The 22,515-nt window shown below is 38.7% G+C and overlaps 1 protein-coding gene and 1 pseudogene across 3 annotated transcripts in view; one reads left to right on the top strand and one right to left on the bottom strand.

The window, feature by feature from the left end:
- The window catches only part of LOC136864197 (protein O-linked-mannose beta-1,2-N-acetylglucosaminyltransferase 1), a 652,704-nt gene that overhangs the window by 489,712 nt on the left and 140,477 nt on the right, over positions 1 to 22,515 (top strand). The gene's annotated exons all lie outside the window — the stretch shown is intronic.
- LOC136865073 (5S ribosomal RNA) lies at positions 8,248 to 8,367 on the bottom strand (annotated as a pseudogene).

Here is a 22,515-nt window from a genome sequence, read left to right as displayed (position 1 = left end):
CATTTCTTGAATATGTAGTATTAGCAGATGTAAAGAAAGATAATTTTAATAGGGTATAATTATGAGTTGTTGCTATATCTGCCCTGTACCTTTCTCCCTTTTGTACAAATAGAAAACGGGTTTGTAGATTGCTTTAAAATAGACCACAGATTTCAGTAAACCAGTATGTTACTTATATCTGTTTTTTTTTTTCTTTTCTTTCTTTCTTTCTTTCTTTCTTTCTTTCTTTCTTTCTTTCTTTCTTTGTGCATGAATGTGTTTGTCTTGATGATTAGATGTTGATTCCCGTAGGGAATATGAAATATTTGTTCCGAATGAGTAAATTTATAATACCAATATAAATGGTCCGTTATTGGACATTATAAATTTTCCAGCTAACTCATTCCTGGCTGCCAGCGTTTCGCCCTCGTGTGCTAGGATGGACTCATCAGTTGGTACCTAGCACACCTACCAAGACGCTGGCTAGTGCATACCGGGGAGGCCACTGCGTAGGCTAATTGTAGCCACCGGCAGTGCCAATGCACTATGAGACACTTCGTCTCATTATCAAAAATTGATGCCTGCTTGGCCATCAGATGATTAGATGTTGATTCCCGTAGGGAATCTGAAATATTTGTTCCGAATGAGTAAATTTATTATACCAATATAAATGGGCCGTTATTGGACATTATAAATTTTCCAGCTAACTCATTCCTGGCTGCCAGCGTTTGTCTTGTCTGTAATGTTAACATGTAAACAATTATCTTTGCTTATCACTTGCCTTTGCATGAAATACTTCAAGTTTAATCACTACTCACATTGGACTGTACATTATGAGGATACAGTAGAGTCTCGATTATCTGACCTAAACGGGACCTGGAGTACGTCGGATCACCGAAAATGTCAGATAATACAGAATAACTTTGAAAATGGACTGAAACAAACAGGAAGGTTATATTGTAGTACTAAAACAATGACATGTTTTACGGTACTCTATTTATTGAATTATCAGTTCAATTGTACAGTACATGCAGTATTGAACGAAAACATTCCAAATGTCTTACGAGAAGAAACTTGTCAACAATGTCTGCTTGCCTGCTGATCCACGTTTTCTTGCTGCGAGATCCCACCATCGATGAAAGATCAACACCTCCGTTGCGCTTGCTTCCGGCTGTTGCTCAACGTAGGTTAATACCATTTCCAATGCACTTAATCCTTCACTGTGAGTCATCGTTTTCTCCTTTTTCTTCTGCAATGCCTCGTTCTTCATCATCATCTTCATTTTCATTAGCATTCACAAAACCAATAATATCAGTGTCAGTTAGTTCAAACAGCTGATCTTGTGCACACCACTTACTCACATCTTGAGTTGTAGCATCCTCACAGCCAGGAATGCAGTTCAGTAAGGGCACAATATTTTCCATGTCTTCTTGTACCACCTCCTCTCGACGTTGAACCTCGCTCAACAATATGTTCCAAGACTTTGCTAATGTCGTTGTTTCAAGTTCTTCCCAAGACTGCACTATCCAGTATGCCACGTCTTTCATGGTGATTCGTTTTAACTTTTCTATCATGTCGTTGCCATTGTCCATTTCCTCTATCAGGGATGAAAGGAGTTTCCACCGATATTTCCTCTTCAATGTTTCCAGCACACCTTGGTCCATTGGCGGGCATAATGACGTCACGTTAGGAGGGAGGAACATGACTTTGATGTCACCACTTCTAAGTTGCTCTTCATTTGGGTGCGATGGAGTATTGTCTAATAGAAGAAGTGCTTTTATCTAGGGAGATTGTTCGAAGCTAGAAATTTTTCTACATCTGGAACAAACTGTGTAAAAAACCAGTCTTTAAAGATGTCAGCAGACAGCCAGGCAGCCTTCTGATTCATGTAATGGACTGGAAGAGCATTAACAGAAATGTATTTAAATGCCCTAGGCTTCTTTGCTTTACCGATCATAAGCAATTTTGCTTTTCAATTTCCCAGTAACATTACTACAGGCAAGAACAGTAACTCTTTCCTTACTATGCTTGTAGCCAGGTGCAGACATCTCGGCTTGGGCTGTGAGAGTTTTTGATGGCAGCATCTTGAAATATAGCCCAGTCTCATCACAATTAAAAATCTGATCACTGGTTAATCCTTCAGCAGGAATTACTTCTTGAAATTCCTTTTAAAATTTCACAACCTCATCAGACTTAGCTGACAGTTTTTCTCCACAGATATTAAGCTGCCTAATGCTGCACTGTTTTTTCTACTGATCAAGCCAAACAGTACTGGCAGTAAAATTAGGGTCCCCTTCATTAAACTCCTCCTGGAAATACACCGCCTTTTCTTGCAGAATGGGGCCAGATATTGGCAGGCCCTTTTCCTGGTTTTTGAGTGAATCAAAGAAATAGTGCTTCACTTACTTTTTCGTACTCACATTTTTTCATTGTTTTTCTCATTTTCATTGCATCACTTGCTGCTCTGGTAGAGTACCGCTTTTTAATTTTTTTTTTTTTTTTTTTTTTTTTTTTCCAGTCTGCCACTGTAACACGTCCAACACCATAAGCTGAAGCCACTTTTTGAAGATTTTCCCCTGTGTCCAGTCTCTTTAATGCACTCATCATGTCTTCCATAGAAACAATCACTTTCTTCCGTTTACTCGCCATACTCACAGAGTATATGAAAACTATAACATCCGCACCCAACCAATACTACAATGAACAATGACTGAAGACTCGCTGCACATGTCCTTGAAAAAAAAAAAGATCGGTCCTACCGCCAGCGGTCAGGCCAGTGCTTGTCCCACGTCGCACCCTCCACACTGGGTGTCCCTGAATTTAGTCTCCACCAAAAGTTCAATTGAAGTCTACCAGTGTCGGATAAGCGAAGGTCGGATGAGCGAGACTCTACTGTACTATCTATTTAAATGATAAAATGCACATAAAAACAAAAAGTTCAGAATACTTCAGTGGTAATTACTTGAAACATTTTGTTCCCCACTAGTTGTGGTACTTACAATGAAGGAACACTATTGTTGGTTCTGGGGAACATGGAAGGAGCCTCCCCGAAGAGTGCTAGATAAGGCATTCGGGCGTTCCCTAGGCAACGGTGGTACACCGGCTGATTCTTCCACGAAGGCGCTGCTACACAGCAACAAGCAGATGATAGCAAGTACTATGTCTGCTAACAGTCCTTTTCAGAACCAACCAGAACACATGTCGATCAGACTTGGTAACAATCTCCGCATTTGTCACTTAAACATCGAATCAATATCACCACCAAAGAGTCAGTATGTGTCTCGTCTTATGCTGGAGAACAATGTGAATTTGATTGCACTACAGGAAACACACACCAGTGACAGTGAAGACCTCTTCAGAAGAGGAAAAATAGGTGGTTACAATCTTGCTGGGGCAATCAATGATGAACGTTATGGGATTGCAATGTACATCAGATCCCAGTTAACTGATTTTAAAGTTGTTTATGAAGACAGCACAACAGATATCTTTGTCCTGGCAGTGGAAATCTCAGGCATTACTGTTGTGAATGTCTATAAACTACCAGGAGTCAGTTGGTCCAGCCGATCATTAAAAGTTTTTGATCACCCTGTTTTGTACGTTTGAGATTTCAGTAGTCACAGCCCAGCATGGGGATACGAATTTGAAGGTGACAATGGGTCCAACCTGAAGCAAACTCCCTACAACTTGTCCACAATGCTAAGCATCCTGGCACATTTCATTCTGGCAGATAGCAAAGGATTGTTCTCCTGACCTGTGCATAGTGTCACAGTCAACTCCTGAGAATCAACACATGGTACAACGAAAGGTCATCAGTTCCTTTCCTCACAGTCAACACAGACCAGTTATTATTCACTATGGCACTGAGATCCCTCTTGTGTCTTCAGTACCACAACCTCAGTGGAATTTTTGACTAGCAATGTGGGATAAATTTGCAAAAGGGCTTGACAACACTGTACAGTGGATACCACCAGTTCCTGAAAATGACAGAAGATATGTCAACGCCATAAAAGCTAATGCTATGAAGTTCATTCCCCGGGGATATCGTAAGACGTATATACCAGGATGGTCAGAAGAATGTAATCAGCTCTACACCGAATATTAGAACTCTCCTAATAAAACGACAGCTAATGAGTTGCTAAGGGCTCTAAATAAATCTAGGAGAGAGAAGTGGCACAGAACTACAGCAGAGATGGACTTTACACACTCTAGTCGTAAAGCCTGGAACCTCATAAGAAAACTTGGTAGTGACCCTACTATGAAACGCAGAAGTTGGCCAATGAACCCAAACACCATTGCCTCCAGACTGACACAAATCTCTAGAGCGAAGATGGATAAGGTACACGCAAGGGGTTTTAAGAAGCAATTAAGAACGAGAAGATCTCAGTTGACATCCCATCCGCAGTATTCCTTTGATTTCAGTACCGAAGAACTGGACAAGGCTCTATCCAAGATAAAGATAAATAAAACTGCTGATCTGGGTGAAATCTATCCTGAGTTTCTGAAGGCCATAGGCCTTGGTACAAAACATTGGCTAGTCAACTTCTTCAATGAAATTCTACAAACTGGTAAATTACCTAAGTTGTTAAAACAAGCCAAAGCAATTGCAGTCTTGAAACCTGGAAAGGAAGGAGCTGATACTTCACATTAACGACCAATTTCACTCCTTAGCGTAATCTACAAGATGCTCAAAAGAATGATACTTGACCGTATCCAGGAAGCAATAGAAAGAGTCAGGGCTGTGAGCTTGCATCCGGGAGATAGTAGGTTCGAATCCCACTATCGGCAGCCCTGAAGATGGTTTTCAGTGGTTTCCCATTTTCACACCAGGCAAATGCTGGTGCTGTACCTTAATTAAGGCCACGGCCGCTTCCTTCCAACTCCTAGGCCTTTCCTATCCCATCGTCGCCATAAGACCTATCTGTGTCGGTGCGACGTAAAGCCCCTAGCAAAAAAAAGAAAGTCATCCCAGTTGAACAAGGGGGTTTCAGAAAGAATCATAGTTGTTGTGATCAGGTGTTAACACTGACAACACAGATTGAAGCAGGATTCCAGAAAAGACTGAAGACTGCTGCAGCTTTTGTTGACCTTACATCAGCCTATGACACGGTCTGGAGAGAGGGACTGTTGCTCAAGTTTGTTCAAGTCATCCCTTGTTAGAAGCTAGCATGCTTACTAAACAACATGTTATCCAACCATCGACTTGCTGTATTTCTGAACGGTGAAAGAAGCAGGTGGAGATCTCTAAATAATGGTTTACCACAAGGGTCAGTACTGTCTCTCATTCTATTCATTCTTTACATCCATGACCTGCCAAGAACAACTTCGATCTAGCTTTAATTACTCAGAGTACGGATTTGGCACACTGTGAGGATGTAGTTACAGAGGCCCTAGCTACCATGTGTGACTATTTTCACAAATGGAGACTCCAGCCAAATCCTAGTAAAACAGAAGTAACAGCATTCCACTTGCATAACATGGAAGCTACATTTAACACAGATAACTTGACACCTGAATGTCGGTGATTCTTGATAAACTCTAAGAACTGTACAATTCCAACCTCAGTAAATGTAATTTTTGAAATTTGTAGGAATCATAGGGCCAGGGAAATAGCCCCTTAACCCCAAAACTGTACCATATGTATATATCTTAACATTAAGTAATTTTAGAATAGTGGCATTCATTTTTAATTTTAGTAGTATTTATTCTGTACAGTCGCAATTAAGTAAGTTCTCTAGCAGCTGACGATGACCTATTTACAGGTCGAAACCGGTACTGTCTTTCAATGTGAATAATATTGACACTATGTAAAATAAAGTATTGATTAGGTGGAGAACTCATCCTTCATACTTGTACTTGAACTGTCAATGCGGACCATGAAACTAATAGATTATAATAGATTATATAATTATAATTATATAATAGATTATAATCGCAAGCTACATGTGGTTTTTAACGGAACAGAAGTCTCCCACAACTTCTTCCCAAAATATCTGGGTGTCACATTGGATCGATCCTTGTCGTTCAAACAGCATTACTTGAATCTGTCAAAGAAGCTGAGTACAAGTAAATCTGCTGCATAAATTAGCGGGCAGCAACTGGGGTGCAGATGCGAACACTCTTCGCACTGCTTCACTTTCTCTAGCATACTCGGTTGGTGTGTACTGTGCTCCTGTGTGGGAAAACAGCGTACATTCGAGCAAGATTGACGTACAGCTCAATGGAACCATGAGAGTTGTTACTGGTGCAGTGAGGTCCACTCCTACTCAGTGGCTGCCTATTTTGCCTATTTTAGCAAACATTGCTCTTCCAGATCTGAAGAGAAAAGCAGCAAAAGTACAGTTGCTCAAGAAGACCTTTGTACACAGGAACTCGCTCTTGTTCAATGCCTTAACAGATCCACCTGTGATGAGGTTAAAATCCCTGAATCCACTCTGGACTGATCTACACTCCTATGAAAAATTCAGTGTAACAGCAGAAAGGAGACAGCGATGGGAACAGTGTCCATCCACCAACGCCTTTCTGATTAAAGACCCAACGAAGAAAGTGCCAGGTTTCGATCTTCCTCGACATGAGTGGTCAAAACTCAACCGTTTCAGAACAGGCCACGGCAGGTGCCGATATATTATGAAAAAATGGGGATATTGTGTAAGTGCTGCGTGTGAGTGTGGTGCTGAGAAGCAGACATTGTTTCATGTTGTTGAGAGCTGTCCACTGTCAGCATTTAAGGACGGTTTACGGGCTCAGCATGATTTGACACCAAGTGCAGTGGACTGGTTGTCGAAGCTGGACATTCTAGTTTAATTAATTCTATATTGTAATTTATATGTTTATTTTATATTTTTACACATTATGCTTGTAAATGCCATATGGCAATAATAATAATAATAATAATAATAATAATTGTTGGTTCTGAGTGTACAATCAAACTCGGTCCGTCCTAAGGAACACATAATGTCATGTTTACGTACAGACTTATAGGCCCCGTCATGGAAGAAGGAAGACAGTAAAGAAGGTGCAACATGATGAAATGTGACAAATTCCAAATACGGATATGCTGCTGATTTGATGTGAAATTGTAACATGATGTACAATTCAGATAAGAACATTGCGAGCTTGTGAAATTGGGCAATCGAACAATGACTAAGACAGAAATCCCTCCTGTGAGGGCAGAGCAAAGCAAAGCAAAGCAAAGCAAAGCAAAGCAAAGCAGTCATCTCTGTACAGGCCTTGCCCTTTGAGGGATGGAAGGTAAAGGCTTCCGCTATCCACAGCTCTGGCACTTGATGGGGGTTAGAGTGGTTAGCTCTATGCCCGGCCGCCTTTGCCCTCAGGAATTAACCTGGTACTCATTTTTGCTTAGGGTGAGTGAACCTCCGGACCAAATGCACCTCCGGAAGTTGAAATCTTGTTTCTTAAATTTTTCAACTTCCTGACGGGGAATTAATTAATTTAACCATAATCGTCAACTATCTTACATCTGTATTGATAATCGTACATTTATTTATTTAAACACCTTGTTCCATCTTGTCAGTACTGTTAACAGTTTGTTGTCATTAAAAATCGTAGATGTTTCAAGAAACTTAAATTGTTCTTGTCTTCAGTGGTGTAAAATGACCTAACATACTCTTGGACTTGTTACATCATTATAATCCCAAATTCTTAACTTGAAACATCAAAATAATCTTAAACATATATAATAACTGTTGAAATATTTTCATTAAATGATTTAAAAACATTAAATGCATAATCTTATAAATTACAAACATCAATTAAAATCTTAGATTACAGTACCCTTAACAATACAAAACATATAATGAAAAATTTGCTAAGAGAGTTTGTATAAAATTCCAGATTGATGCGTCTTAAAACATTAATTATTAGCAGCTCTCACTGTCTCAATCAGTTCATTTACTTCATGGTTCTTCTCGATCTTTCTTTGGTTTGATATACTTGCTTGTCTAAATACTGAAAGAAAAAAAAAACAGGTCCTGTATTATGTATTTTAATGTATCAAGTTAAGAATTTGGGATTATAATGATGCAACAAGTCCAAGAGTATGTTTGGTAATTTTACGCCACTGAAGAAGAGAACAGTTCAAGTTTCTCGAAACATCTATGGCTTTTTAATAACAACAAACCGTTAATTGTATTGACAAGGTGTTTAAATATATGAATATATGATTTCCTGATGGGAAATCGAACCACGTCCTTCCGGGTGAACCGAGCACGCCCTTACTGCCTCAGCCAGGTAGCCCCTAAAAGGGAATTGAACCAACGGCACATGGTGTTCCCCAAGCAGTCACCCATCCAAGTACTGACCCCGCACAATGTTGCTTAACTGTGGTGATCGTACAAGAACCTGTCTATTCAACATGGTATGGCCATAGGCCTGTTGTGGGTGGGGGCATGGAATACACCCATGGTATACCCTGCTTGTCGTAAGGGGGCAACCATAACAAGATTCTGGACTGTGAAATTGGATTCCTGAATTGGACCCCTGTGGGTGAGAAGGTGTGAATATGTCCACAGGTGATCCGTAGCCTGCCGTATAAAGTCATCAGTCCTTTCTTGAGGGTGTGACCCATTCAGCATTTAATGTGCGTGCTGCTTGGGTAAGGGCCTCTTATGTGTGCAGCTATATACAAAAGCCCAGATGGTATCCATACCCTGTTGGGTGGGAGCACCCTGTACAGATGAACAATCAGCAATTGACGCATCTCTGAAGACATGAAATATAAGAAAGTCCGCTTTAGCTATATTCGGCTTCGTACAGTCAGCTGAGTGTTTTGCAACACGGCTCTTAGTTCTCACTCATTGTGTTAGTTGCTCACACTTCTCTCTCCTCCACGTGACATCCACTTGCATGCAGCACTGTAAAATTATAAGCTTAATACATTCCCACGTAGCGGAGAGTAGGCTACAAATTCGTGCCTACCATAACAGGTAAGGTTCAAATCTTGGTGAAACAATTTTTTTTGTCCCCTAATGAATACACCATGATGTTAGGCAACGAACACACCAGGTTCGGCCGAGCTAACTTTGATGCTAATATGGTTTTCTGTGGTTTTCGATAATTTACCAAAATTTTCCATTATGTCATTTTCTGGTGCTGTCAGCACAATTTGTGGAAGTCTGTTGGTAGTTTTAGTATTACCACCATCATTAAAATTAATGTAAAATTACCGGTAAGCCAGCCAGCCCATTAAATGCTCATTAAACAACCCCTATATAATTTTCAAATCAGTTGAAATACGATAATAATATTAATAATCTCCTAAAACTGACAATATGTAGTTAGTGGGACGTAGAAGCAATAACATTTTTTTTTTTTAAATCATTAATAATGAAACTAAGATTACAATTGACATAACGGAAGGTTGCCAACAAACTAGCCAGCTGGACTCACGTCAGTGAGCTTATTGCACTCTTTGTTGGACTAGCAAGGGGAGAGGTTGTATTACTGGAACACATCGTTATGGTAAGTTCTAACTTTCAAGTATTAAAAGTTATAAACAGAATTTAAACTTTCTACAATTCTAAACAATTTTCATCAGTTAAAAAAAGAAATGTGATTTGATAGAATCTGATGGTATTCTTTCAAGAACAAAACATGTCATTCGTTGTTTAATAGTGTGGTTTTTTAAAGGCATGGTTTAGTGTTAGTGTTCGACAAAAAATTACATAAACTGAGTCGATGCTGAAAAGTATGGCCTCTTCTTAACAATTTTTTTATTGTTCTTCTGTACCTCAACAGTAACCTGAAAATGTTGGTCCCCACACAGCACATTTCAGAAGATGCCCTTTATGGACTGGGAACTCCAGAGTGCTTTGGCACTTTGTAAGGCCACAGCTCCTATACCAGATAACATCCACAACCATATGTTGAAATATCTCAGTAAGGATAGCCTAGGCTATCTAGGAGTCTTCAACCAAATCTCGTTGGAAGGGGAATTTCCATCTCATTGCTGTGAGGAAATAGTAATTTCTCTCCTGAAGCCTGGCAAATATCTAAAGCAAGCAGGGAGCTAGAGACTGATATGTCTAACAAATTGTCTCTGTAAGCTGTTTAAGAGGATGATACATTGACAACTTGTATAGTGTTTGAAGAAAAGAGTACTGTTGTCAGAGTACCAGTGTGGATTTCAAGCTGCTCAATCCATCACTGACAACGGCATGCCTAGAGAGTTCTATCTGGGCTGCTTGATCCATTCATTGGAGGATTTTCAGCTCGGTTGTAAGCTTGTATCCAGGATCAGATGTGCTGTACACAAATGGTTCAAGAGCAGAGGGGAAGGTGGGCTGTTCATTCATTGTGAATGATGATAGTTTTCTCTTCCTGCAACCTGCAACATGTATACAGCAGAGCTCTATGTAATCTTCGAAGCTCTGTAGTACATGCTGTCCAATGAGCAGCAGCATTACAGTTTCTGTACTGACACTTTGAGTTCGTTGCAGTTAATCATTACATGTTCATACCTACCAACTTTCCTGATTTAGGCAGGAGACTCCCGTTTTTCGACAGTTTTTCCCGCCTCCCGATTATTCGATTATTTCTCCCGATATTAGCTTTCTTTTTTTTCTTGAGAACTTCAAACATTTGTTTTCAAATCCCGCCAATTCAGCTTTTTTTATGCCGGTGGCCAGAAGTCCTTCGCTCATTGGCCGCTTTCAAACTAAATATTGATGTTTATTAATGCGAGAAATGTTCCCGAATGTGCAATGATTATCAAAACCCGTATATCGCAACGCATATATCGATTGTCAGTCTCCCGATCTTGCGTGCTATGTTCCTGTTCGTTCATATCAGTCTAGTCAGTTCTAAAAATTAGTCGCTAGATATGGATTCTTTTTTGTAATTTAGTGACAGAATTTCAATGATAACGATTAGTGACTTTTCCAGAGATTTTAGGAGCCATTTGGAGACAATTCTGACTAATTTTAATTTATCTCCATATAAATGAAATAGTGTGTCGGTACATTACTCAGAATTTAAAAAGAATGTTATTTCTGTACCGGTCGTGACCACAGTAACAAGGAGAAATGCTGGGCTGAATGGCACAGATGGTTGAGGCGCTGGCCTTCTGACCCCAATTTAGCAGGTTCGATCCCGGCTCAGTCCGGTGGTATTTGAAGGTTCTCAAATACGTCAGCCTTGTGTCGGTAGATTTATTGGCATGTAAAAGAACTCCTGCGGGGCAAAATTCTGGCACCTTGGCGTCCCCGAAAACCATAAAAGAGTAGTTAGTGGGACGTAAAGCAAATAACATTATTATTATTATTATTATTATTATTATTATTAACAAGGAGAAATACACGTTTTAATTTTCCGTCATTTCTGTCTGTCGGCCTGTATGTACATACTAGCAATTGCCCGCGGCTTTGCTCGCGTGGATTTCGTAATTTGATCAATGTAATTGTTCCTCGTACAGTATATCAAAATTCCCTAAATATAAAAACACCCAAAAATTGAGTTTCATTTACCCCAGAAATTCTTTGTAAACCATGTTTGTGGTATTATCTTTTGGGGCTAAGATGACTATGCAACATAGAACTGTACATGTGAGAAATAGCCTTCTCTCAAGTCGAAAAAATAAATACATGTTTCTTTATTTTTAAAGGAGATTCGAAATACCTGTTCCCACATCTGTAAAATCTTCAGTTTTTGAGATATACATAAGTATTCCCATAAAAAGAATTCAACCCCTTGATCAATCCTTCCCCACCCCCACCCAAGTGCATTTTCTGAAAACAAAAATACATGTTTGTTTATTTTTAATGGAGACTCCAAATACCAATTTTCACGTCTGTTACATCTTCAGATTTGAAGATATAAGTATCCTCATAAAAAATAATTCAACTGTTTTTCATTTCTTTTCACACACACCCCCGTTAAGTGCCTTGTCCAAAAACAAAAAGGTACATGTTCCTGTATTTTTAAAGGACTTTCCAAATACCGGTACCAAGTTTCTTGTCTCTAACATGTTAAGTTCGTGACATATAATGTAGATATACCAGTACTCATTTTAAAAATTCACGCGCTTTTCCAGTTCTTTTCAGCCCCTTAACTGGATTTTCCGAAAACAAAAAAATACGTGTTTTGTTATTTTTAAAGGAGATTCCAAATACCAGTTTTCATGTCTGTACGTCTTTAACACCTTCAGTTTTTGAGATAAATGTATACTTATAAGAATAATTCAACTACTTCTTTTTCATCTTCTTCACTTCTTTCCACCACTCTCCCGCCTTAAGTGGACATTCCGAAAACAAAAATACATGTTTCTTTATTTTTGAAAGGAAATTCAAAATACCAGCTTTCACATCTATTACTATTAACATCATAAAAAACAATCTGTTGAAACATAGCACATTGAGTAAAATCGAAATTGATGAATGGTTAAAATTACTTTATTTCGTTTTAGACAACAACTATTTTACCTTCAATAAGAAAATTTACAAACAGGAAGGTCTAGCGATGGGAGACCCGTTATCTGGAATACTAGCCAATATATACTTAGATAATCTCGAACATAGTAATATTATTAATAACATCAACGGACTCTGTCTTTAGCATCGCTATGTTGACGATACCGTAGCTACCATTGATAAACAAATCAACAACAGCAATAACATACTATCATTTCTCAACAACTTAGATAATAATATTAAATTCACTAAAGAAGATAGATCAATAACTCTTTGAACTTCTCAGACATCAAAATCACACGAGCATTGAACAAACTCGACTTCCAAATATACAGAAAACCCACCTTTTCTCCAATAACCATAAAAAATTATTCTTTACATCCCAACTCACATAAAAAAGCCACTTATCACAGTTTAATATATAGAGCATTAAAGATCCCTATGTCCTCTATTAATTTAAAGAAAGAATTATTATTCATTAAGGAAATTGCTAAATTCAATGGATTTAACACGAGTATGATTGATAAAATCATTAATAAAACCAAACTGAAACTAGCTACAAATTTAACTCCATCGATACCCGTCAAACCAAAATACACTAAATTCACCTTCACTAACCATAGTATTTATCCGATAACCAATTCATTAATGAAGCATGAAATAAAAATAGCCTACACAACATGAAACACTAATCGTAATTTATTCTTTAATCACAACTCTATTAACATCACAGACAATAGTTACTCTGGATCAGGAATATACAGATTGAAATGCTCTACTTGTAATTTTTCTTATGTTGGCCAAACTGGCCACAGCTTCTCCTCCAGATACGCCGAGCATTACAATGCCCAAAGACACAACAAATTCTCTGCAATGGCCAACCACATGAGGGACACAGGGCATAAATTCACCACAATAGAACAAGACCTCCATATCCTAAAAGGAGTCGATAAAAGTAAACTCATGACAGAATATGAAAACTTATTTATTTTCCTCGACCAACATTTTAATAAAGATAAGAACCTACAGTAAATGACACTATTGATAAAAAAAAAGCCCCTTGTATGAACAGATCCTTATTTTATTACGAGAATCAACTCCCCTCACCAACATATTCTTAAAAATCTTCAACCTCACATCAGTTAGTGTTCCCACCTCCTCTACAGCTAATATACGCCCCTCCCTTCCCCCCACCGCTAGTACCTCTAATTCAAATACAACCAATAAACCCATAGCCACACCCACCGTAACATCGCTCCCTCCAATGGCCTTACACCGATACAGCACGCGCAGTAATACACTCTCTTCCTTCCCTCCCACCAATAGCAGCCCCCCTCCAAATACTACAAACAAGCCAATAGTTACATCAACGCAAACAGATCCCCCTCCAACACAAACCTTCAGCTATAACACACGTAGCAAGAAGTCTAATGTTGCAAATACAATAGAAGTCCGTTATAGCGAGAAATCATAACAGCGAAAAATTTAGTCGCTATAACGAATTGTCGTTATATCCGATTTTTGTATAAAAGTCGGAAAACCCTTCATGCACTTTAAAATCGGTATGAAACAGCAATCAGTTTGTTCAAAACTTGCATTTCCGTAGAGGATATCCGCACTACTGCTTACTTGTTTATTATTTTTCGTAATCCGATACTAAGTGAAAATGTATGTTTAATTTCATTCTGAAAAAAATATAGTACCGTATATCTCCGAATCCAAGATGAACCCCACTTTTTCCTTCAAAAAATTTTAATCAGGCTCAAAAAGAAGTTTGTAAAATCATATGAATGCCTTGTCTTACAGTAGGCCTACGCATTTTTTGACTATTTTTAGACGCCGAACATCGACTTTCGTCACGCCGTATTTCTTTATTTTTGGCGGCTGCACAATTATTTATTTCCGCGGGTTTAAGGACCATTAACTCAACATTGGCATCATAATACCGAAGAGAACTCGTTGAAAATTTGCCGGCAATACCTATTCCATGCGTCTCTACAATACAACGATCCATCAGGAAATTATTCTTGCTGTCTATAAAACTGTTACTTTTACGCAGCGTCAGATATAACCGGCTGCCGCTACACGCACGTCTCGCTTGTCGGGTTCGGCCAAATTCAGCGGCTAGCGATGTATTGGCCTAATCGCGAACGTTGAAAGTCAACGAACGAGTTTATTGCGCCACGGTATGGCCAGCCGCCCTTGCGTTTTTCGTGCACATACGTCACAATTTCATCTTCGACTTCTTTAAAGCGTCCTTGTTTGCGGACCACTGAATGTATTTTTTGTACAGTACGCATTTTTTTTTCTCTCTTTGTCTTCACGCTAACGCTAAATATTGGCTTTAGTTAGGCCTATGCCGTATTTTCTTGCGGCTGCACAATTATTCTACATTTCCGAGTGTTTAATAAACATTAACTTATAATTGGCATCATAATATCAACTAGAACCCGTTGAAAATTTGCCGGCAATACCTTTCCCACGTATCTTTACAATACGACTATCCATCACGAAAATATTCCTGCTGTCTATAAACCTTAATTTTACTAAGCGTCAAGTACAATAGACGCGTTATGACTCTGCCACTGAGTAGCCATGGTTTTTCTAAGAATTTGTAGGGTCGCAGGCTTTGATGCCATTCTGCAGATTTGAGAAACACACAGGCTCTGTACAACTGGTTGTCGCGGCTAGCGATGTGTAGTAAAGAGGCGGTCGTTTATTGTCAACGAGTTCTGTGCGCGTGTGAAAAGAAGCAGCGTGGTTACCGCGGTAGTTGCCAGTGGTATCCATTAACTTACTGTTAGGCCGCGAATGCAACAACCCTTGAGTTTTCGCATGAGATTCTGAGAAGAAAAAAGTCTTGGATTCGGAGAAATACGGTATCATTCCAGAGACTTCTGTGGCAAACACCTCAGCTTTCTTCTTCAAACAGCGTCACCTAACCTAACCGTATATGTAGTCTATCATGAAAACATACTTGAAACGCATGCAGAGAAATAATCTCCTCGCGAAAAAATTACATGTAAATAGCCGTAACTAGACGCGAGAAGATATGAAATATCCTCTGAAATCAGTGATGTACTCTGCCATATCTTGAGGTGTATCACATTATTACTTAATTTCCGTATATAACATTAAAATTAAGATATCGTTAACTCAGTCTTTATTTTTAACGAGTTAACAACTGCTATCGGCCACGTTATTTACGCATTTTTTACGAAAACGTGTTTTCCTCTTTCATTTCGAATTTTCTTTAGAGAACAGCAGTCAATGGGTATTACTAATAAACTCCAACATCGCCTTTGAATGTCAACGAGAGAGCTCGCAAATGCACAAAGTGAGAAAACTATACCGTACCGGTACCGATGATGATCGATAGCATTTTGTTGCAAACGTTTCAGTTTTCTTATTCAAACAGCGTCACGTATCCTAACTTAACCGTACTATACATATGATGAAAACACACTTCAAGCGCCAGTAGGGAAATTATACCTTTCTCGCTATAAGTTTTCATAATAGCCTTTGCGTAATTTAACCAGACGCGACAAAATATAAACTAACCTCTGAAATCAATGAAGCACTCTGCCATATCTCAAGGTGTATCCCATTCTTACTTAATTGCAGTATTTAGCCTCAAAATTAAGCGGCGGTTTAGTCAGCCTTATATTTAACGAGTTAACAACCGTTATCGGACACCTTGTTTACGCATTTATTACGAAAGTATGTTCTCTTTCATTTCGAATTTTCTTTACGGAACAACTGTCGACGGACATTACTAATCGACTCCGACATCGCCTTCGAATGTCGACGAGAGAAATCGCTAGTGCACATAGCGAGGATACGATGCCGAAGGTAATCGATCGCATGCAATATCATCGCTGGGGTGCATAAATATCGGTAACGGAAAAAATCGCGCGTGCTTAATCGTTCGTAATAACGGATGCGCCAGTGATAGGGTTCTCGCTGTAACCGAAGGACGATACACGGTTTAATATAGGAATTTTGAAGGGACAGAAAAATGTCGTCGCTATAACGTAGTTTTCGTTATATGCCGTACTCGCTATAGCGGACTTCTACTGTACTTCAAACTCATAACGTTACAAGCTATCTTTGTCACCGTCAAATGGTAAGTGCACACGATTCTACTTCAATATTTTCAATTATCTTTTCACACAATTAACTCTACGTTTCTTGCTTCCTTTTACAGATTCCACTATTATATGACTTTTCAACTAGGATATCTACAAACTCACAACTTACAACATTTGAGCATTACTTCAAAATTTGAGATGGTCCATAGAGATCCTATTTGAAACTGTTCTTCAACTTCTATTCTACAACTTCTTATCCTCGACGTGTTCTACAACTTCACCATATGCCCCCGACTTTCGTCTTTTATCTTCAAGAATATGATTAACTTCGGATCTCTCGACCAACCTTTGACTTTTATTCTCTCTTCTTTACTTTGATTATATACGATCTTTCGCCATCGTCTAATTATAACTGCCAGACTATCAACTTTATTTTTATGCAGTCTTACTACTTGTTGTATAACAATCTGTTGTTTTTATCCATTGCACTTATTTTAGCAACCTTCTAATGTTAATTTTGTTAATACTTCCACTATTATCTCATCACATTGTATTTTTAAACCATCATTCTTATTTTTAATGTTATTTTACTTCAAATCTCCTCAAGATTTTAAAATTCATTTCATTATTACATGTTATTTAGACCCTTATTTTTAATTTAAGGTTAAGACTATGGCTGATGATGCCTTCAAGGAAGGCGAAACATGTACCACTATTAGTTAACAAATTTATGTAATTCATCCAAGACTAGACTTTGTATTGATTAGGTGGTCTAATAAATAACTTACTGTTATTATTTCTACCATCTATAGGCCTATCTGTGTCAATGCGACGTCAGCAAATTGTAAAAAAAAAAAAAAATTGAATGTTTCCAAGCATTTCTTATGCAGTGTCAAAATTACCCCTTACCGCTGTTCTAGGAATGTGAGATTCTCAGCTGTTCTAGTGTTAAACGTCCCACAAATTGCTTTTATGACATTTGGGACACCGAGATTCCGGAAATTTGTCCGACAGGAGTTCTTTTACTGCCAGTGAATCTACCGACAGAAGGCTAACATATTTGAGCCCCTTCAAATACATCGCACTGAGCCGGGATTGAACTAGTCAGTTTGAGTTGAAAAGGCCAGTGCTCTGTTGCCTGAGTTGCCCAGTCCAGTAAAGCAGTGGTAAAGATGTTTTGAATTATGCAAGCCATTTGAACAAATATTCTTAAGATGAATGATTTAAGAGACCTATGTTTGTAGATTTAATTACATATTAAACAATTTGTTTTCAGAGCAAGATATTAGTACTTTGACACTTGGAGAAACTTTTTTTTTTTAAGCATGTAGATTTTTCAATTTCTTATTAACAGCCTTTCCAGATAATGAAATTCCTTTCCTCAGTTACCATTATCTCCTGAGATATCCACATGCTACAGAAGATTTGATTTTGTGAAGGGTCGTACATTGCTAGCTTACGATATAACTGTGGATATGCATTCATTTTATGAGAGTTTCCTTTTCTAATTCAAACACGGACATCATTGCCGAGTGGCTTAGTCGCTGGCTTCTCATCAAGGCAGCTGTAATTTGAATCCTGGCCAGTGCATGTGGATTTTTGAAATGAGAAGTCACGTTTGTGTGGTTCAGTGATCATGTAACACTGGAGATCACATGGCTGTGGTCATGATATCAGCATTCACACAAATGTACAAGCTTGCATTCTGCTTATGTAACCCTCTTTCATCATTTACTGAATTAAATTACTTACTTGGTTGGATACCATAAGATGGTAGAATGGTAGTCTGGCACGTGTTTCTTCCTGTTTATATATTTTATTGTAGGGCTTACCAGGATGGCCAGACAGGCATCGATTTTTGGAGGTGAGACAAAGTCTCTCGTAGTGCATTGGCACTGCTGGCGGCTCCAAGTAGCCTACGTAGTGGCCTGCATTGTGCGATTGACCTATCTAAGGCATTTGATAGGGTAGATCATGGAAGACTACTGGCAAAGATGAGTACTAGTGGACTAGAAAAAAAGAGTGACTGAATGGGTGGCTATATTTCTAGAAAATAGAACTCAGAGAATTAGAGTAGGCGAAGCTTTATCTGACCCTGTAATAATTAAGAGGGGAATTCCTCATGGCAGTATTGGTGGACTTTTATGTTTTCTTATATATATATATATCAATGATATGTGTAAAGAAGTGGAATCAGAGATAAGGCTGTTTGCAGATGATGTTATTCTGTACAGAGCAATAAATAAGTTACAAGATTGTGAGCAGCTGCAGGGTGACCTCGATAGTGTTGTGAAATGGACGGTGGGCAATGGTATGATGATAAACGGGGTTAAAAGTCAGGTTGTGAGTTTCACAAATAGGAAAAGTCCTCTCACTTTTAATTACTGCGTTGATGGGGCGAAAGTTCCTTCTGGGGATCATTGTAAGTACCTAGGTGTTAATATAAGAAAAGACCTTCATTGAGGTAATCACATAAATATGATTGTTAATAAAGGGTACAGATCTCTGCACATGGTTATGAGGGTATTTAGGGGTTGTAGTAAGGATGTAAAGGAGAGGGCATATAAGTCTCTGGTAAGACCCCAACTACAGTATGGTTCCAGTGTACAGGACCCTCACCATGATTACTCGATTCAAGAACTGGAAAAAATCCAAAGAAAAGCAGCTCGATTTGTTCTGGGTGATTTCCGACAAAAGAGTAGCGTTACAAAAATGTTGCAAAGTTTGGGCTGGGAAGAACTGGGAGAAAGGAGACGAGCTGCTCAATTAAGTGGTACATTCCGAGCTGTCAGTGGAGAGATGGCGTGGGAGGACATCAGTAGACGAATAAGTTTGAGTTGTCTCTTTAAAAGTAGGAAAGATCACAATATGAAGATAAAGTTGGAATTCAAGAGGACAAATTGGGGCAAATTTTCGTTTATAGGAAGTGGAGTTAGGGATTGGAATAACTTACCAAGGGAAATGTTCAATCATTTTCCAATTTTTTTGCAATCATTTAAGAGAAGGCTAGGAAAACAACAGATAGGGAATCTGCCACCTGGGCGACTGCCCTAAATGCAGATCAGTAGTGAGTGGGTGGGTGGGTGGGTGGTTGGTTGGTTGGTTGGTTGGTTGGTTGGTTGGTTGTGATAACTCGATCTCCCTATTTTGACGTTCGGGTTGAGTTTTCATGCTCTGTTATCATGTGATGTTTAGCTGCTCCTCAAATACGATTGATATTCATAACCATGTATACGGTATACAGTATGCACTAGAATAATCAAAAGATCGCAATGCAAATGGAAGGGGCTGGGCTAAGTGAGGTTTCCATGGTAGGTACAAAATATAAACATTTATTAAGGTTATGTAGGATGAGAAGAAGAATCATCTTTGGAAACAGCTTTTTATATATATATTAAAAACCCCAATAACAGCAGCTAACAAGACGATATATCTTTAACATAACTTTTAGCTTTTGATTAAATCTTACTCTTGATATAGGCAACACAATATAAAATTACAACAAATCTGCCAAGATAGCACCTTTGAACAAGTAGGCAGTACAGTGAACCAAACAAGCTTGGATTTTGAAGAAACTTTTTAAACCATTAGAATTTAAGATCAGTGCAATTACAATACTATGAAAACATCGCAAAAACCCTACACACATTCACAAATAACTTGGGCCTGGATTTTTATGTAGGCCTAATATCTAAGTTCAAAATATGTACATTAAAATGTTGTATCAGTGAAATGTGTAATAGTGAAACTCTGTTAAGAAGTTTTTCAAGGGACTGAAAAAAAAACCAACTTCTTAAAAGGGGTAATGCCCAAAAACTTATTCTGTTCTTTGAAATACATGTGAAACACACAGCCAACAGATTTCCTTGTTTGTGAACAATACCGAAATAGGCCGATATTTAAGAGCTGCTAACAGAAAGCCACAATATAAAAATTCGATTATCATGACAATATTTTTAGAGATAAATTAAAATAATTGAACATATTGTATTATAAATATATTTGATAAGAGAAGGGAACATATTATATAAAACCTTGCACAAGAAATAAGAAGAAATACTAAGAACATTAAAACGGTAAATGGGAACTGTACATAATATAAATTCTGTACTGCATTAGACATTAAATACATTTTCAAACACAAAAGTCTAGGCTCCTACTTGGAAAAGAAATTGTCCAGGGTTGACTGTTTCAGGTTTTTACTGCATTCTTGAAGTATAAACCTCTCCATTTCCCACATTGCCTTTATGTGTTCGGAGGCACACTGGCTGAACGTTCCATAAACCGCCTCAGTTTTTCAAGGCAGATGCTTGCCTCACTGCACGATGGTCTTGGGGGATGCTCTTCCTCAACCTCTTCTTCTTCTTCATTCTCCTCGTCTCCTGCCTGAATTTCCTTGCAGATCTGATCAATGGCCTGCTCCTCGCAAGTGATTACCATTACATAAAATCAGCTTCATGGTCCATATCGCACTTCAATAGAATTGAGTGATTACCATATCATCAATGGCAGTGAAGTCGTTGAAACTTCTGGTAATCTCCATCTTCTCCTGTATAGTTTTTCAGCACCCAGGCTGCTCATCACCATCTTCCATAACAATGCTGTTGGTACCACCACCGAAGCCTGCTTTCTTGAAGCAATTTGCTATTATTAGAGGCTCCACTGAATCCCATAATGAGGCAGTGAAATGCATTGTGTCCAAAAGAGATGGTTTATAGATAGGTTTGCCTGCTTCCATGCGTAGCAGTAGCAGCATACGGTGCACAATTGATTTTCGGTACCTCTGCTTCAATACCTTATCAATTCTTTGGTCCATGGGCTGTAGTTCCGATGTAGTATTCAGTGGAAAAAATTCTACCTTGTTGTTCCTTGGGATGAGCACGGGCAGTGGTCCGTAAACATCACAATCTTCCTGTTCTAGCTCCCCATTTTCGCATCTAATGCCTGCATATACTCTTCAAACAGGGAACTTGTCATCCAAGCTGACTTATTGCTGGTGTACTTGCACGGTAAATTCCTGACATTTCTTAAACAACGTGGCTTCCTAGACTTCCCTATCATCATTTGAGGTAGTTTTTCAGTTCCTTCCATATTAGCACCAACCAATACCGTAACTTGCACTTTACTTAATTTTACCCTGTGGCAAGATTCTCCCTTCAAAAGTAGACATATCCGGAATAAGCTGATAAAAAAAGTGCAAATTCATCGAGATTAAAAACGTTGCAAGATTTGCTTATTTTAGCAGGCAGAACCATTTCCTTCCATGCTTCCCTTTCCTCTGCACTTACACTCTCTGCTTCGCCACAAATTGTTTTGTAAACGATGCCGGCTCGATTTTTAAAGTGGTCTAGCCACCCGTTCGACACGGTAAAAAGTACCATTAATTTACATGCAATTTTTTCGGCTTTCTCCTTCACAATAGTCTCACTGAAAGATATGTTTAAACCTCGCTGCTGTTTAAACCATATTAGCAGAGCTTGTTCTATTTCATCAGATTTAACTTCCTTGCAATTTGCTGAAGTATTCCCTGCAGAAGCAAAGATCTGTTCTTTCTTTGCTATAATGCAGTTCAAAGTAGACGGCGGCATCCCCAGCTCCTTTGCCAAAGCAACCCGGGAAAGTGTAGATGACTCCACTTTCCTTATAATCTCCACTTTGTCTTTTATTATTAGTGCCTTTCGCTTGATCTCTTTCTTCTGAGTTCCGCTCATTTTCACTTAAAACGTTTGTACGTTGATATTACAAGTACAACTAACTTCACCGACTCCTATTCATACAAATTACGATGCTACACTATGCTTGGCAATCCGTAGCTTAGGCTTACAAGACGCAAAGACAAAACATGTACTGCAGTTTGTTAGCATGTGCTTTCTATCTTCCTCACACCCCCCGACACCTGCTTCAAAGATAATGGCAGCAAATGGGAAATCTGGCAACTTATTCTTAGAGATTCTTAGAACCTAGGCCTAAATCACCCCTGCATACCTACTGGTTGTCATGGCAACGGGCGTAGTTTCTGGCTT

The sequence above is a fragment of the Anabrus simplex genome, chromosome 2 (genome assembly GCF_040414725.1).
Source record: "Anabrus simplex isolate iqAnaSimp1 chromosome 2, ASM4041472v1, whole genome shotgun sequence".
Classification (NCBI taxonomy): domain Eukaryota; kingdom Metazoa; phylum Arthropoda; class Insecta; order Orthoptera; family Tettigoniidae; genus Anabrus; species Anabrus simplex.
This window is presented reverse-complemented; position numbering and strand designations above follow the sequence as displayed.